Source organism: Pinus tabuliformis, chromosome 1_2 (genome assembly GCF_031772625.1).
Source record: "Pinus tabuliformis cultivar Carrire ecotype Pingquan chromosome 1_2, CPIR1, whole genome shotgun sequence".
Lineage (NCBI taxonomy): Eukaryota > Viridiplantae > Streptophyta > Pinopsida > Pinales > Pinaceae > Pinus > Pinus tabuliformis.
The window spans coordinates 785,598,159-785,618,483 of NC_142298.1; positions in this window are offsets into that span (position 1 = coordinate 785,598,159).

Below are 20,325 nucleotides of genomic sequence, written 5' to 3' on the forward strand. Positions count from 1 at the left end.
AGTTGGGATGACCCTCTGCACATAAAAACATGACACCACCACTTGCCATTTCATGACCTCGAGCGCCAAAGAATTGCTCTACATACTCTTTGGCTATTTCTGCGTTGTTCCCATTAATCCACACCTTTTCCATGTCGCATGCAAACGAAACTTCATGCTCCATCATGGCAGGAACCTGCAATTACAGGGAACGAATTTATAATAGAAGTTGGTTATTATTAAATAGCCAACATAGCATAGACTGGGCTGTTAATTTACCTGAGAAAGCCGATGCAGTGCCATAATAGAAGGACAGATGAACATTGCCACGAGGAAGCAATATGTTGTAGAATGATCAAGGCACTTCTATCGCATAGTAGTCCGATTTCTGTTTATTTAACGTGAAAAATCCATTAAAATCATTGGAGAACACCTGGAGCTCAGTAAGTGCTGAACATCAGTAAACGCACATGCTTTTGAATGTTTTCACCATGAAATCAACTTCGGATCCACGTTCATTCCAGTCGCCCAACCCAAGTCTGCGATTCATATCACGTCAAGGTTTTGAATGGGGAACGACTTAATTAATTGGGAAAAAGCACGTTGAACGACCTTGAAAATCGATCCTTCGGGTGGAATTGTGGGCATAACTATTGTCCCTGTGTTGTTTTCTGAAGTCATGTGTAGGAGTCATGTCTGGTGAATATGCGGGAGAGTAGAATGAAAAGAAGGGATAGACTAATGAAATGAACAAACATATATTAAATTATTTGAATTTTCTATTAGATTTTATGACGCTGATTTCGTGCACTTGGATTTCGTGCAGCGCAGAACTATTTCACAGATTTAATGAATACTCATAGCAAAAATAACATTATAGGTTTTGGAGCAACACAATAAAAACTTAGTATTGAATTCTAAAATATGAAATAGGTTTACTTGACACTGTCGCTTATTCACCAAGTAAAATAAAAGTTTTATAGTGATTTAAATTTACGTGGAATCACGCACCCACCAAAAATTGCTCCACCATTTTCTCCACAAAGACTTGCGCTCTTTTTCTTACCTCTTACTCTCTAACCTCTCTACTCACTCAAAATGAGTTTTACATTCATATTTAACTCAACATACAATTTTTACATTTAATTCATGACACAGCAAAGTAGGTGTCTCTGGAGCGTGGGCAAAGGTCGCTGAATGAATGCTAGTACATAACTTCTTTAAATGCCATTGCTCAGTTTCTGAATGGTTCGCGTCTGGCGTCTGGCTTCAGTCCTTCTATCTTCAAGCAGAGACACAACCTGCAAAAATACATCTAATAGGTATGGTTGCTGTCAAGCTGTTTATTGTGGTGGTTGGGACTATTATTTCCAACAGAAACCAATTTCAATATAAAAAATCTTATTGATGAAAATAGAATTTTAGTTTTAATCTTACTATCCATACATGTTTTAAAAATTAATATTAAGTGTCTTTTAAAAAGTTTAACCTATATTATTATTGTTTTGTTTGCTAAGTTGTGTATTAAGATCACTGCACTACTTAAATTTTGGTTTGAGAAATTGTTTGGGCCACACCAACTTTTAATATGGTTGGATTTTTTCCTATGGAGTTTGGAATCAATGACTTTTACATCATGGAGTCCCCCATCACCATCTATTCTACACCCGTGGGCTAACCTATACTACTATTATTAAAAGTGAGGTAATTCAATAAAAATTTCAATCTTCTGGCACACAAAATGCTTTAAAAATAGCATAACTTTCTTTATTATAAAAGCATAAAATTAGTAAAAGTAAGGCACTTAGGCAATAATTGTAGTATCAGTGCACACAAATGTTTTTATAATTTTTTGGCTTTAAAAATTACTTAATCAATAAAAATTGAAGTCTTTTTTTTTTTTACAAATTAGTTAATCCATAACATGTAGGAGTAATTCAATTGTCAATAGCCTAAATAATAAAGTAATATGTTTTTTGAGATTCCAAATTCAAAACTCTCCAAAAGAAAAAAAGAAAAAACGCTGAGACAATTATTATGGATTATAAAAGTCTTAATTCAAAAATAATCCACATTTATCTACTCATCATATAATAAATAAATAGAATTTAATAATTAAAAGAAACTCTATTATTTTAATTTTCACTCTTAACCAACATTAAATTCTTATATATTATAACCACCAAACATACATATTAATTATACACTTAACATAATTATTATCTTTCTATCAAATTTGTTTAAAATTGAATTTTGAATTTAACCCTTTGTTTTCCTAGAAAGTAAGTAAATAATTGTTTTAAAGATTTATATAATTTATGCAAAATTGTAATATCTTATTGGAAATTCAGGGAAATTAATAAATAAATTTAAAATGTTTTATTGAGCCATTAAATTTCTATGTTTTCCTGTTGTTTAATAATATCTTGACTAATAATTACATATTGTATTTATAATTTAAAATTTTGACAAGTTAATTTTTTTTTAAATAATTTATTTTATAAATGAATTTTTTTTTTCTTGGTTCTAGGATATGTTTGATTATAATTATATATTGTATTTATATTTGAACTTTGTTAACTAGTTTTCGACTTTGTAGAATTTGTTTATTAATAGATAATTATTTATTAAATGTATATGTTCTATTAAAAATAGTATTTTATTATTTTAGAGAAATCTTTGATATTATTATTATTAATAATTAAATAAAGTGAAATATATTATAATAATGAGTAGGATAGTCATTATAATTTTATTGTTATTTAATATGGTAGGTTAACCATTTATAAAGAAATAAATTTTAATTCTTATTATATGTCTTTGAGTTTTGAATTGCTAATCAATTTTTTTTAATGTTTATGTTTTGATAAGATAAGTTTTAATCTTATTTTAAAATTAAATAGTGGTGATAAGTGTTAATTGTAATTATATTTAAAATTATTATCAATTAGATGATATATATTTTTAATAATATTTAGTTATAAGAATAAATTTTCAACTTACTCCAAAATTAAATAATAGTTATAATTATTTTTTATTATTATATTTAAAGTTATCAACTATTTAATTATATATTTTTCACTAAAATTTAGTTTTAATACTATCTATAAAAACAAAAATATAATTACAATTTAATTTTATATAAAAATATAATTTATTAATAATTAAATTAAATTAATATAATTGAACATAATGGTCTCTCCTCTTACTAAATCAATAGTTATTTGATTTGATATTGTCACATATCCGAAAATTTATATGAGGATTTTCTAGAAGTGCATGAGGTAGGAGCGATGGCAGGTGTTCGCGAGCTTAGGGTTTCAGAAGGCCCGTTTGTTGCCGCCGCCGCCCCCAAAGATCTGCTTGATGCTGGAACGGCTTGGTGCCTGGCCGCGGGATCCTCAGAGCTCGATGCTACCCTCAGGACTTGGCCCGGATCCTTTGATGGAAAGGAGCATCAGGATTCGAATCAAAGCAAACAGAGACTGGAGGTTTTCCCCCCTTCTTGGCACAGGTCGTTTTCCTCAGGGCGGCTCTGGGCACCCCTCCTCATTGTCCGGGGTTTTATGTTTCAAATCAACCGATCCTCACACAGTCTCAGGTTGATACGCCCTCCTACGCGGGTGACTTGCCCTGGCTAGGTAGCTCTGTCTGCGTCAATAGGAAACAGAGCCGGTTGCCTGTTCCTCTGCCCCTTTTCGGTATGCTGCGGGCCCGATCTGCCGCTCTATGGCTGTCTTTAAATGGCTTGGTTGAAGACCAATTATGGGGCGGGAAATTGGATCTGGTTTTCCTGTGGTTTGAGGCTCCTCTGTCCTCGGTGGCGCAGATTTGGGAGACTGCCATTTTGACAGCAAAAAAATTAAGTCTCAAGACTCCCCTCTCCAAGACCCCCTTTCGTCGAGAGATACAAGGCCCCCAGCCTCCTTCAGGTCCTCACCATGGCAAGCCTACCCCCTTCTTGTACGGGAGAAGCAACCAGCAGAAGAAATCAGGCAAAAAACAAAAGGTGAAATAAAAGAATCAGGTCATGAAATGATTCAAATTTTTATCAGAACCCTGTCAGGGAACACAATCTGCAAACAAATAAGAACAGGGATGCTGATAAAAAACCTAAAGGACGAAATTCAAGAATTATTGGGCATACCAGCAAGTTTGCTGAGCTTGGTATATGCAGGACACAATCTACAGGAAAAATTTTCAGTGCAGCATTATGGAATAGTAAGAGACTCAACAATTTTTCTGAGTATGAGGCTGAGAGGAGGAAGCCTTGGATCTAGCTCAAAAGGCACATGCTCGTTCAAGGATGCTGACAAAACTCCAGGCTCCTTTTGTGATGCAGTCAAGGGGAAAGGAAAAAATGCAGAACAAACCAAAGTCACCACCAGAGCAACCAGGGCCACATATAGTAGAACAAAAACTGGAATATTCAATGCTCAAAGTTACTATACCAGAGGTAACTACACTACACTCTGACCTCTCTAAACATGCTGTTATATGTAGATTTAATGGTTACTGGCCAAAATCTGATGCTTTACATCAATGGATACATTCCCGCTGGACACCAGAATGTGATATATACCTATGTTCAAAAGGTTTTTTCATTGTAAATTTCCACACAGAGGAAGAAAGGGATAGTATCATCAATGAGGGGCCTTGGTTTTGGGGTAATGCAGGTCTATTTGTTACCCCTTGGTTTGCTGATTTTGACGCAAACACTATGAAAATCTCAACAACGCCTGTTTGGGTGAGGCTTCACAACCTCCCATTACATTTCTGGCATCATACAGTATTATATGCCATTGGGAATTCCTTGGGGAAATTCCTAAAAATTGATGAAGACAGATATAGCAGAGGGATTTTCACTTTTGCCAGAATTTGCGTTGAAGTGGACTTGAGTCAGGGGCTGCCTGATAAAATTTCATTAAACTATAACAACACTGAGTGGATACAACCCCTAGACTATGAAAACACTGCATTCAGATGCCGCAGCTGTCGGCAAACAGGACACCTCCAAAATTCTTGCCCACTGGCCAGAAAGAATCCAAAAGGAAACAAGAAACAGAAAAAAAAAGCCAAATGGGTGGCAGAATACAGAACCGCTGGAAGAAGAGGACATTCAGCCAGAGCATACAGTGAACCAAGAGGAACCTGAAATAAATATGGAACAGAATGGCACAGAGGAACAAAAAGCACCAGACCCTCTAATGGAGGACCTTTTTCAGCAGTAGAAAACTCCACAGCTAGAAGTTAGTGGCAACAAAAGAACTCATGGATCTGAAGGATCAGAATCCGACAAAGAACCCCCAGTGAACACACAAGAGTACACGCAGGCCATCATTGTTCCCCCTTCTGACTCTCAGGGTTGGCGTAGGGTGGAGAAGAAGAAGGGCAGAAAAGTATAGGCTTGATGTATTTGTAAATATTTTTTATTTTTATCAGTGTACTTGTCCTATTCATGGACAGCTATCTGCATATGCTCTAAGCATCTACAAAATGTAATTTATTTCAATATGAATATAAATTACGACTTTTTCTACGGGAAAAAAGATATTGTCACATATCCCGGTAACCTCGCATGTAAAAGCAAGGAGTTAAATTTTTTTTATACAAATTACCCACAAGTAATTATCAAGTTCACAACTCCACAATTCCTCATTAACCATTAGATATAATGTTCATTAGTACATCAAGTAAATTGCAATAGAAGACAGTAAGTTGCATAACCATTAACCACCAATGTGGTAGTGTGATAACATAAATTGTCTCATGAATCCTTGCATCCATTGCATGATTTCCTTAACCATATTAATTAATCTCATACTTGGACATTATGGTTATGCCATCAAACAAAGAACCATCAACATCAAGGATTCATCATCATCAAACTGACACAAATGGAAATCACACCATTGGACACCAATATACCCTGGAAACCCCATAGTGTGAAAACCAGCAAACGTTTAATCTTATTATTAAACACTCGTGAGGGATTTCACCCCTCACTCAATGGCTTATAAGGGATTCCATCCCTTAGCCGTTGTTATAAAATCATTACAATGAATTATCATTAAGTTGTCACATAACTAGCTAAAAGCTAATACAGTTTTCATGTAATCTTTTACTTGCATACCGCCACTTACAACACTCCTTGTGGCATGATTTTTCTAGCAATGTATGAGCCCGCAACTTGTACTCATCTGCTTGGACCATTGATCCTCTTCCTGCCACAACATTAAACATCACTTTTCTTTGGCTCCAACTGCCATTGCTTCCTGTCAATGTTATCATCAAGCAGCTTTGGCAACAAGATTAGATACCATATTAATCAATCAATAATCAACCTCTAAAAGAGATCTTTTAACATCTACTCATATGCATGAGCAAGCATGACATACTATTTAACTAGTACATACACCCAAGTAAATATTGTTTGACCTCCACAATGCTTATTTACACTAATGCATAATTCCCTTTAGGAGTTCTAACTCATTAGTTCTACTACATGTATAACACATTCGTTATATCTTCATACATGCAATAAACTGTTATTTCTATGCTTAACACATGTTCTTTTCACATAGTTATTTTTCGAGAACTCAACATAGTCTCTCTAACAAACAAAGAACATAACTCCATATCACAATGACTATTCCTTGCTCATACCATTGCTTATCATATTAGCCCTTCTTTAATGTAGGCAACACATATTCCCTTCACTAGAATACTACCATCATTTCATACAACAAACCACATACCTCTTTCTTAAAGGAAGTCATTATAACCTCATTTCTCTATCTTCCTATATGAAGGAGTCTCAAGCTTCCCTTTCGAGAAATTATTAAAGATATCCATCTTTATGCATAAAAATCAAGATACAAAAACAAGGTTAACTTACCCTTTATGCATCAAAATCAAGAAGTCAACACAACTCATCTAGCAAGACAATCTTTCAAGAGATTATATTTTTCAAGAAAGTTAACATGACCACTTTCTCTATGTACACACAAAATCATATTTCCAAAATCACAATAGATACCCTTATGAGCATGCAACATGTGTTCTTCCTAACACAATTATTTTTACTTCAATACACATAGTCTTTTCATGAACAAGTATGGATTCTTGCTCTTGCATGAACACTATTCATGTGTGTCTTTTAACAAAAGAATCTCTATCTTTGTTTTTCAAAAAGTCTCTTATAAAGTTATTATTTCCGTACATGAAGATTGCTCTCTTTTTCTAAAAAGACACTATATTTGTGTATATAAAACATACGTTTTTCTTCAAGAAGGTTAGAATGATTATCCATGTGCCAAGAAACACATCATATCACAATTTCCATCATGCATGCAATGCATAAATTTTCCACAAGAAACTTCTAAATTAACTAGTATCCCAATGCAATAAAGAATATATCCCTTTCCAATAAAATCCAAACTTAACTTCTACTTCTTTTATATGCATTCTTTCTTTCCATAAATGCAATATTAACTTCTATTTCTTTAATATGCATTCTCTTTTCCAAAGATGCAATATTTGCTTCTATTTCTTTAATATGCATTCTCTTTTCCAAGAATGCAATATTTACTTCTATTTCTTTAATATGCATTCTCTTTTCCAAAAATGCAATATTTACTTGTATTTCTTTAATATGCCAAGAATGCAATATTTACTTCTATTTCTCTAATATGCCAAGAATGCAATATTTACTTCTATTTCTTTAATATGCATTCTCTTTTCCAAAAATGCAATAGCTATGGTTTGAATATGTATTCTCCTTACCCAAAATAGCTATTTCTATGAGCAAAATAACATATACTTATCTCTTTAGTTGACCAGATAAATCCAAATCATGCATTCCAAACTTTCCAGGGGGAAGTTGAGCGTGAAGCATCAAAAGTCATGTGTTCCAAACATTCCAGGAGGAAATTGAGCTTGAAGCATCAAAAGTCATGCGTTCCAAACATTCTAGGAGGAAATTGAGCATGAAGCATCAAAAGATGATCTACGTGAGAGGGATTCTTATAGAATACGTCTTGCCAGAAGTCACAGTAAATATGGAGCGCACAAGAGTTGCGGCGATGGCAGCCTTAACCTGACCTCTTTGCGGAAAGGCTTCCACCCGGCTATGAGAACCCTCGCTCGGATTTATCACCCACCGCCCTTTACACTTAAGGTTGTGCTACAGAAAGCTAAATCCCAATGATATTTCCCTAGAAGGTACTCTCTAACTTGACCACTATAGTAGCGTGCCAGTGGATAGGCGAATTCCTAGTAACTCCATCAGGTAAACCAAGAATTAAATGGAAGTGAAGAGCTATGACAGATACAAGAATAACCCCCAACTATTGCATGAATTCACTCCACCCAGAAGACATGCATAAAATGATGAACCTCCAAAATCCCTACCAACCGCTGCATGCCTCGCTTTTCTTTCAAAGGATCGGTTTCAGATGAAGCATTGTCACCACTACCCACAAAAAAAGGAATGTTGTCCCCTTTCATAACATAGGAACAAGCATCAGTACCCTTTTCGAACCAAAAGGCAATTTCGGTGGAAGTTTATCTCCCACACCGTTAACTCAATTAATTGGCTTCATGAATTAATTTCTTGCGTTTCTTTTCTTGATTTCAGGAATATCAAGAATTAGTTTTGTAACTAATTTGTAATCTAAAATTACTTTTACACCAAATTATTATGATAGGGATATTACATACTCCCCCCCTTAATAAGAACACCGTCCTCGGTGTTCATCTCTCATCAGAACTTTAGATTGTACTCTTGGTATAACCATCTAAGCCACACAAAATGTGATCCTTCTTCTTTAAAATCAAAGACAAAGATTTCATTCCAAGAAATGACAACAACCAAAATAGTAATGATATAATCATAGGAAAGATCAATAGTCACAAGCATCCATAACTGCAAAATTATGCAAGTTCTAATTGCTACCACTTGGTCCTTATTCAAATTCAAAAACCAAACTCTATATCAACTTACCATTACCTACCATCTACTCTTGAAAATCATGAGCACTTTCATGTAAGAATTTTAATAGTGGTTGGTCAACCCATCAACCCTCCATGGTAAGTAATCCTGTAATATATGACAAACAAATTCAATCGCATTAGTCACAATATTCTGAGCCAAATGAAATACTTTTAACTATCAATCAATTGTGCAATGTTAGATGATTTCTAAATCACGGTACTTTTACAAGTACATAAAGAGCTCATCACTGCTCCACACGCACACTTAAATTAACTCTCACTAAAGACATCCACAGAGTACTTCTAAAAGTGCCAAAAGAGCACCTAGCTCTCTAATCATTAAAACAGTCAATCACTGCATCCAGTGAAAATTGTCTTAGCCCCTACTAAGACTTCCACAAGATTAGTAATACAATAAAGGAATTAAAATTTCCAATAAATCCTTATTAAGCACTAAGCTCGTTTCCTGTTAAATGTGCATAACATATTTTACACAACTATATGTAAAATTCATTTTTAACATAACATATAGCTGATTAGTTAATTCCTTTAGCTATGAGACCACAATAGGCTAAAGAATTCCCAACCCATAGAAACTAGTTTCCTCAACCAGATCAAGTCATTTTCACATCCAGACAGTTTCTTTGATAGAGACCTTACCAGGTCTAACATGGAATTCCACTGGCCAACCATCTCAAGAATTCCAGGGAGAGGAAATCTGGGCAGACAAGTACCATCAACCCCTCCAGGCATGTAACTGCCATCAACCCAAGGCATTCTAACCTTTCACAATATGGGCAGACAAGTACCATCAACCCCTCCGGGTAGGTAACTGCCATCAACCCAAGGCATTCTAGCCTTTCACAATTATCTGCAACTGTCTGGCATGCTAAATTTCTCTTTTATCACTATCCCCAAAGTAATGTACATAATGAATCATATAGTCATTATCATTAACAAACAAACATGCATGCATACCATGCATCTACACTTAACCCTCAACATGGGTTCACCATCTAGATTGATAGGAATCATAACTAACATACATATTGTATGCATTCTAATTTCCAAATAACACAATCATGCATATCATATAATATTATTCTTTCTCATTTATGATTGCAATTCTCATTGCAACATTTTACGTGACGAGTTTTCTTGTTGCCATTAAGCTACCACTACTTAATCCCATTAGCAACATTAGTTTACATATGCATCCTTTAACAAGTATTCACTTCCCTAATCTTTTAGTTCGCGGCACAATACTATCATGCATAAAAGTATATGCAAATATTCATTACTGTGTAAATGCCTATGATAGTTGAGGTATCAATCTAATCATTCCCAATTTCCCACAATGTATTGCCATCAATAGACCAATACAGGAAGTAACTACCACAATCACTTGTTCGCGAATTGTGATAAGCTTAAATCAAATTCAATTCATGCAAATAAGTGCATTAGTTAGTCAAACAACACTAACCAATCACAACTACCAATCATATCAATGAAACCATGGCAAAACTTAATCAAAATTAGTTATGACAATCAAGTCTCGCTACTTGACTCATTGCATATTTTCCATAACTAAAGGGGTTCTTCTAATGTCCTTTTAAAACAATTTGTCATCCTATTCAAGGATGTTCCCCATAATTTTATATTCATGCATTGGCTCATTAAGTTTCGTTCATTGTAACTTCAATTTTGTTTCATAAATGTATCATTGTTATTGCCATGTTTGCAAATCAAAAGTGGGTAGTTGATTGTCACTTTCCTTAATGAGTGTTCAATATTGTTCTTAAGTGCAACAAAAGTTTTATTGTCTTTTATCCTCATCAGGAATCCAATGTCATGAACATAGTTATGCAGCAACTTTATTACTTACTACTCAAGCAGTTTAAACACAAATCACACTTATCATGCCGAAAGTAGTGTACTATGTAAATCAATATGTGAATGGTTAAACTCATACCTGAGTTAATGCCTACTGACGGCATACCTCAATTTCTTTTCCGTTTACTAATTCCCAAAGGCGCCAGTGCTACAACCTTTAGCTCTGATACCACTTGTCACATACCCCGATAACCTCGCATGTAAAAGCAGGGAGTTAAATTTTTTTTATACAAATTACCCACAAGTAATTATCAAATTCACAACTCCACAATTCCTCATTAACCATTAGATATAATGTTCATTAGTACATCAAGTAAATTGCAATAGAAGACAGTAAGTTGCATAACCATTAACCACCACTGTGGTAGTGTGATAACATAAACTGTCTCATGAATCCTTGCATCCATTGCATGATTTCCTTCACCATATTAAGTTGCATAACCATTAACCACCATTGTGGTAGTGTGATAACATAAACTGTCTCATGAATCCTTGCATCCATTGCATGATTTCCTTCACCATATTAATTAATCTCATACTTGGATATTATGGTTATGCCATCAAACAAAGAACCATCAACATCAAGGATTCATCATCATCAAACTGACACAAAAGGCAATCACACCATTGGACACCAATATACCCTGGAAACCCCGTAGGGTGAAAACCAGCAAACGTTTAATCTTATTATTAAACGCTCGTGAGGGATTTCACCCCTAACTCAATGGCTTATAAGGGATTCCATCCCTTAGCCATTGTTATAAAATCATTACAATGAATTATCATTAAGTTGTCACATAACTAGCTAAAAGCTAATACAGTTTTCATGTAATCTTTTACTTACATACCACCACATACAACACTCCTTGTGGCCTGATTGTTCTAGCAATGTACGATCCCGCAACTTGTACTCATCTGCATGGACCATTGATCCTCTTCCTGACACAACATTAAACATCACTTTTCTTTGGCTCCAACCGCCATTGCTTCCTGTCAATGTTATCATCAAGCAGCTTTGGCAACAAGATTAGATACCATATTAATCAATCAATAATGAACCTCTAAAAGAGATCTTTTAACATCTACTCATATGCATGAGCAACCATGACATACTATTTAACTAATAAATACACCCAAGTAAATATTGTTTGACCTCCACAATGCTTATTTACACTAATGCATAATTCCCTTTAGGAGTTCTAACTCGTTAGTTCTACTACATGTATAACACATTCGTTATATCTTCATACATGTAATAAACTGTTATTTCTATGCTTAACACATGTTCTTTTCACATAGTTATTTTTCGAGAACTCAACATAGTCTCTCTAACAAGCAAAGAACATAACTCTATATCACAATGACTATTCCTTGCTCATACCATTGCTTATCATATTAGCCCTTCTTTAATGTAGGCAAAACATATGCCCTTCACTAGAATACTACCATCATTTCATACAACAAACCTCATACCTCTTTCTTAAAGGAAGTCATTATAACCTCATTTCTCTATCTTCCTATATGAAGGAGTCTCAAGCTTCCCTTTTGAGAAATTATTAAAGATATCCATCTTTATGCATAAAAATCAAGATACAAAAACAAGGTTAACTTACCCTTTATGCACCAAAATCAAGAAGTCAACACAACTCATCTAGCAAGACAATCTTTCAAGAGATTATATTTTTCAAGAAAGTTAACATGACCACTTTCTCTATGTACACACAAAATCATATTTCCAAAATCACAATAGCTACCCTTATGAGCATGCAACATGTGTTCTTCCTAACACAATTATTTTTACTTCAATACACATAGTCTTTTCATGAAACAAGTATGGATTCTTGCTCTTGCATGAACACTATTCATGTGTGTCTTTTAAGGAAAGAATCTCTATCTTTGTTTTTCAAAAAGTCTCTTATAAAGTTATTATTTCCGTGCATGAAGAATGCTCTCTTTTTCTAAAAAGACACTATATTTGTGTATATAAAACATACGTTTTTCTTCAAGAAGGTTAGAATGATTATCGATGTGCCAAGAAGCACATCATATCGCAATTTCCATCATGCATGCAATGCATAAATTTTCCACAAGAAACTTCTAAATTAACTAGTATCCCAATGCAATAAAGCATATATCCCTTTCCAATAAAATCCAACTTAATTTCTACTTCTTTTATATGCATTCTTTCTTTCCATAAATGCAATATTAACTTCTATTTCTTTAATATGCATTCTCTTTTCCAAAGATGCAATATTTGCTTCTATTTCTTTAATATGCATTCTCTCTTCCAAGAATGCAATATTTACTTCTATTTCTTTAATATGCATTCTCTTTTCCAAGAATGCAATATTTACTTCTATTTCTTTAATATGCCAAGAATGCAATATTTACTTCTATTTCTTTAATATGCATTCTCTTTTCCAAGAATGCAATATTTACTTCTATTTCTTTAATATGCATTCTCTTTTCCAAGAGTGCAATATTTACTTCTATTTCTTTGATATGCCAAGAATGCAATATTTACTGAACTATTTCTTTAATATGCATTCTCTTTTCCAAAAATGCAATAGCTATGGTTTGAATATGTATTCTCCTTACCCAAAATAGCTATTTCTATGAGCAAAATAACATATACTTATCTCTTTACTTGACCAGAGAAATCCAAATCATGCATTCCAAACTTTCCAGGGGAAAGTTGAGCATGAAGCATCAAAAGTCATGCGTTCCAAACATTCCAGGAGGAAATTGAGCGTGAAGCATCAAAAATCATGCGTTCCAAACATTCCAGGAGGAAATTGAGCGTGAAGCATCAAAAGATGATCTACGTGAGAGGGATTCTTATAGAAAACGTCTTGCCAGAAGTCACAGTAAATATGGAGCGCACAAGAGCTGCGGTGATGGCATCCTTAACCTGACCTCTTCGCGGAAAGGCTTCCGCCCGACTATGAGAACCCTCGCCCAGATTTATCGCCCACTGCCCTTTACACTTAAGGTTGTGCGGCAGAAAGCTAAATTCCAATGATATTTTCCTAGAAGGTACTCTCTAACTTGACCACTATAGTAGCGTGCCAGTGGATAGGCGAATTCCTGGTAACTCCATCAGGGAAACCAAGAATTAAATGGAAGTGAAGAGTTATGACAGATACAAGAATAACCCCCAACTATTGCATGAATTCACTCCAGCCAGAAGACATGCATAAAACGATGAACCTCCAAAACCCCTGCCAACCGCTGCATGCCTCGCTTTTCTTTCAAAGGATTGGTTTCAGATGAAGCATTGTCACCACTACCCGCAAAAAAAGGAATGTTGTCCCCTTTCATAACATAGGAACAAGCATCTGTACCCTTTCCGAACCGAAAGGCAATTTCGGTGGAAGTTTATCTCCCACACCGTTAACTCAATTAATTGGCTTCATGAATTAATTGCTTGCGTTTCTTTTCTTGATTTCAGGAATATCAAGAATTAGTTTTGTAACTAATTCGTAATCTAAAATTACTTTTACACCAAATTATTATGATAGGGATATTACATACTCCCCCCCTTAACAAGAACACCGTCCTCGGTGTTCATCTCTCATCAGAACTTTAGATTGTACTCATGGTATAACCATCTAAGCCACACAAAATGTGATCCTTCTTCTTTAAAATCAAACATTTCATTCCAAGAAATGACAACAACCAAAATAGTATTGATATAATCATAGGAAAGATCAATAGTCACAAGCATCCATAACTGCAAAATTATGCAAGTTCTAATTGCTACCACTTGGTCCTTATTCAAATTCAAAAACCAAACTCTATATCAACTTACCATCTACTCTTGAAAATCATGAGCACTTTCATGTAAGAATTTTAATAGTGGTTGGTCAACCCATCAACCCTCCATGGTAAGTAATCCTGTAATATATGACAAACAAATTCAATGGCATTAGTCACAATATTCTGAGCCAAATGAAATACTTTTAACTATCAATCAATTGTGCAATGTTAGATGATTTCTAAATCACAGTACTTTTACAAGTACATAAAGAGCTCATCACTGCTCCACACGCACACTTAAATTAACTCTCACTAAAGACATCCACAGAGTACTTCTAAAAGTGCCAAAAGAGCACCTAGCTCTCTAATCATTAAAACAGTCAATCATTGCATCCAGTGAAAATTGTCTTAGCCCCTACTAAGACTTCCACAAGATTAGTAATACAATAAAGGAATTAAAATTTCCAATAACTCCTTATTGAGCACTAAGCTCGTTTCCTGTTAAATGTGCATAACATATTTTACAAAACTATATGTAAAATTCATTTTTAACATAACATATAGCTGATTAGTTAATTCCTTTAGCTATGAGACCACAATAGGCTAAAGAATTCCCAACCCATAGAAACTAGTTTCCTCAACCAGGTCGAGTCATTTTCACATCCAGACAGTTTTTTTGATAGAGACCTTACCAGGTATAACATGGAATTCCACTGGCCAACTAGCTCAAGAATTCTAGGGAGAGGAAATCTGGGCAGACAAGTACCATCAACCCCTCCGGGCAGGTAACTACCATCAACCCAAATCCGAGCAGACAAGTACCATCAACCCCTCCGGGCAAGTAACTGCCATCAACCCAAGGCATTCTAACCTTTCACAATCTGGGCAGACAAGTACCATCAACCCCTCCGGGTAGGTAACTGCCATCAACCCAAGGCATTCTAGCCTTTCACAATTATCTGCAACTGTCTGGCATGCTAAATTTCTCTTTTATCACTATCCCCAAAGTAATGTACATAATGAATCATATAGTCATTATCGTTAACAAACAAACATGCATGCATACCATGCATCTACACTTAACCCTCAACATGGGTTCACCATCTAGATTGATAGGAATCATAACTAACATACATATTGTATGCATTCTGATTTCCAAATAACACAATCATGCATATCATATAATATTATTCTTTCTCATTTATGATTGCAATTCTCATTGCAACATTTTACGTGACGAGTTTTCTTGTTGCCATTAAGCTAGCACTACTTAATCCCATTAGCAACATTAGTTTACATATGCATCCTTTAACAAGTATTCACTTCCCTAATCTTTTAGTTTGCAGCACAATACTATCATGCATAAAAGTATATGCAAATATTCATTACTGTGTAAATGCCTATGATAGTTGAGGTATCAATCTAATCATTCCAAATTTCCCACAATGTATTGCCATCAATAGACCAATAGAGGAAGTAACTACCACAATCACTTGTTCGCGAATTGTGATAAGCTTAAATCAAATTCAATTCATGCACATAAGTGCTATTAGTTAGTCAAACAACACTAACCAATCACAACTACCAATCATCTTAATGAAACCATGGCAAAACTTAATCAAAATTAGTTATGACAATCAAGTCTCGCTACTTGACTCATTGCATATTTTCCATAACTAAACGGGGTTCTTCTAATGCCCTTTTAAAACAATTTGTCATCCTATTCAAGGATGTTCCCCATAATTTTATATTCATGCATTGGCTCATTAAGTTTCATTCATTGTAACTTCAATTTTGTTTCATAAATGCATCATTGTGTTGAAAATGCAACAAGATGATGGAGCTTAGTGGAAAGAAGTCGCCTTCACTAAGTGGGCCCGCAGGCTATTTTTGGCGCAAAGTCTATTTTTAGACATATGGATCATGGTCTATGAGTTGCAGGATGCTATTTGTGGATGATTGGTCATGTTGGTAAAAATAGATGGACTTCTATTTTTAGACATATGGGTGGAGTCTATTTTTAGACTGCCAGGCTAAAAATAGAACAGTCGAATATTATTAGCTCTTAATAATATTTGGACTATAAACATTATCTTATCCTCTTGGAGCACTTCAGTTTGAGCTACAGATGTGGCACATGCAGCTGTCAGAAGGAAATACGCTTTTCTTGTGGGTCAGTTGAGCTATTGCATGATGGACTTCAGTTAGAACTCATGTGGTTGAGTTTGGTGGAGTTGATTGAGGAGTTGATGGAGTTGTGTTCAGTTTGACTTGGTTAAACTAGTTGTATTTAGTCTAACTGCAGAATACACTAGTGATGAGTGATGTGAATTAATTGTTAATTAATTCACTAATTATTAACTCATAAAGCAACTAAAGAATACATCAGTTAACTCAATGCATGGACAGTTCAGTGGAGACAGGTGTTAGAGGTTGAGATTGCTATCAATTGTGACTATAGTTGTGCATGAGATCTTGCACAATCAATGGATTGAGTAATGCCAATGAGGATTACGTGGTTCAGCCAAGGAAATACGAGTTTGGATCAGCCATTCATCATCTATTCTCATGCAGGATTGCACAGTGGAGGCAAGAAAAGCAGTGGAGGAGATTTGAACCTGTGATTGATTCAGATCTGAGCTAGTTTTGTGTGTAACAGGTGGAGATAGTACTGAGTACTTGTGAGGAGTATTGTACTATGTATTGTTACATGTTCTCAATCATTATAATATATAGATAGTGTGGGGTTTTCAGCTGTATGCTTTCCTCGGGTTACATACTGTGTTAATGTGCGCATGCGATTGATGTTTCATTGTTTTTAATTCCGCAAAATTGATGATCAACGTAGAGGAGGTTATGTATTATGCATGTATTCCGCAATAGTGTATAATCGGGATAATCTCTGTGAATAAGTGTCATATTATTCAAAATTTCTACATGGTATCGGAGCAGAGTTGATCATCAGATCTATTATTCAGAAAGTGTTTACATTTTATTTCTTCAGGCAGAGTTTGTAATCGGGCCAGGTAGCCTCTGGATTCATCCTTCTTTTGGAAGGTGAGATATCCGGTGAATGCCCATACAGTCAATCTTTGTACGAGAAATACTTTGTTCTCACGAATTTTAGATCAGAAGCAGTTGAGTTTTGAGTTGGTGGAATTTGAATTTACAGCAGTGTTTTCTTGGTGTCGAAGTTGAAATGTCTTTCAACAGATTACGATTGGAGTATGCCCTTGAAGGCATATCGAATTATATTGCATGGAAAGACAGGATGGAGGTGGTGTTAGATGACAATGGGTTGAAGGAGTTCATAGAGGCCGAGGTCCCAAAGCCTACTGATGCTACTCACGTTGAGGTTTGGCAAAAGAAGACAGCAAAGTGTCGAAGGATTCTGTTGGAGGGCGTGAAGGATCACATTGTATCCAGCCTGCATGGAAAGGCTTCTCCATACTTGATGTGGAAAGCGTTGACAGATCTATTCCAAAGCAAGAGTGACCAGAGGAAGTTGGCGCTCAAGGATAAACTCAGAAACATTAAGTGTGAGAATGGAGATAGTATGCCCAAGTATCTCACGAAGTTCACCCAATGCCTTGATGAGCTGGGAAGTGTGGGGGTGACTGTCGATGATGAGGACTTGGTGAGCTTGGCTCTCCTTGGTCTTCCGAAGAGTTGGCATTCCTATCAGGACTCTGTCAATGGTCGGGAGAAATTGCCAGGATGGGAGAGACTTTGGTCAGATCTTGTGCAAGAGGAGATCAGGCGGAATACCAGGGACGAATTTTCATCAAAGGCATCTGATGAAGAAGATTGTGCTTTGGCTGCCAAAGGAAAGAAGGGGAAGGAGAAGGGTTCTCTTTCCGAATCCAGTTCTTCCAATGATGGGAAGAAGGTTGACAAGTCGAAGGTGAGATGCTTTTGTTTTCATGAGTTGGGCCATTATGCTACTAATTGCCCAAAGAAGAAATCCAAGAAGGGATCCGGGGAAGGATCTGAAGGTGAGGCACTTGCTTCACAGTTTGAGTTGGATTTCACACTCTTCACATGCATGGTTTCATCCATGGTGGGAAGTGGTTGGTTTCTTGACAGTGGAGCTTCTTTCCACATGACCGGTGACAAGAGTTTGTTCAGTACTTTGGAGGAGAAAGATCTCCAGATACTCATAGCGATGGGTAATGATGAGAAGTATAGTGTCTCAGGTGTAGGCACGGTTATTTTTCAGAGGGAGCATGGAGCTCGCCTTACCTTGACCGATGTCAAGTATGTACCAGGACTGAAGAGAAACTTGGTGTCGATCGCGACACTGGAAGACGGAGGCTATGATGTAGTCTGCAGTAAAGGAAAGGTTTTCCTTAGACTCATCATCACTAGACAGGTGAAGCAGATTGGTTCACGGGTCAAGAACCTATATGCTCTTGAGGTTCAAGATGCATGCAAAGCCTTGAGCAACGAGGCAACTGATGGAGACTTGGTGGTTGAGAGGGAGCACATATTACCTCTTAACATGCAGAGCCAGAAGAAGTCTCAGACGATTGTGGGGGAGCCACGATTGGTGCAGCAGCTTCAGGAGGTTGTGGAGCAGCCACAACAAGGGAAGCTGAGAGGAGATCAAATAGAGACATCTACTCATGCAGAGACCTCCAGTAGGGGGAAACTTTGAGCCAGTTGGGCTGAGGGATCACATGCAGCCATACCTCCAGGTAGAGGTGGGGCGATATAGAGTGATCGTCCCAAGGAGGAGGGGCAAGATCCTTGAGGTACCCAACCTCTTGGATGAGACCTTGCTACGGGAGCCCTGATGTGGAGTAGCAGGAACTGACTGATTGGGTAGAGACAGATGCGGATGGAGCGGCAGAGAGAGCGATAGTGTAGGGAATCCCAGGATAGTGCATAGCTAGCAGGCTGCAGCAATGCGAGAGGCACAAGTGTTTTTGCACAGTGCTAGGTGGCACAGAGAGGTGTGAAACGGTGCGAGATGCATGGAGATGTTGCAGTAGCGCAGATGTCAGAGAGGGAGCACTTGTTAGCAGCAGGTAGAGCTTCAGCATCAGAGTATGTTCCTAGCCCAACAGAGTGGTCAGTTGGGAGTGTTTTTGTTCCAAGTGTTGTTGGAGCAAGTGGACCGGGAAAATGTGTTGTATGCAGAACATTCCAGAGTTGCAGGATAGGGGTTGCAGATAATCCATATCTTGTTGAGAGGGAGTGTTGAAAATGCAACAAGATGATGGAGCTTAGTGGAAAGAAGTCGCCTTCACTAAGTGGGCTTGCAAGCTATTTTTGGCACAAAGTCTATTTTTAGACATATGGATCATGGTCTATGAGTTGCAGGATGCTATTTCTGGATGATTGGTCATGTTGATAAAAATAGATGGACTTCTATTTTTAGACATATGGGCGGAGTCTATTTTTAGACTGCCAGGCTAAAAATAGAATAGTTGAATATTATTAGCTCTTAATAATATTTAGACTATAAACATTATCTTATCCTCTTGGAGCACTTCAATTTGAGCTACAGATGTGGCACATGCAGCTGTCAGAAGGAAATACGCTTTTCTTGTGGGTCAATTGAGCTATTGCATGATGGACTTCAGTTATAACTCATGTGGTTGAGTTTGGTGGAGTTGATTGAGGAGTTGATGGAGTTGTGTTCAGTTTGACTTGGTTAAACTAGTTGTATTTAGTCTAACTGCAGAATACACTAGT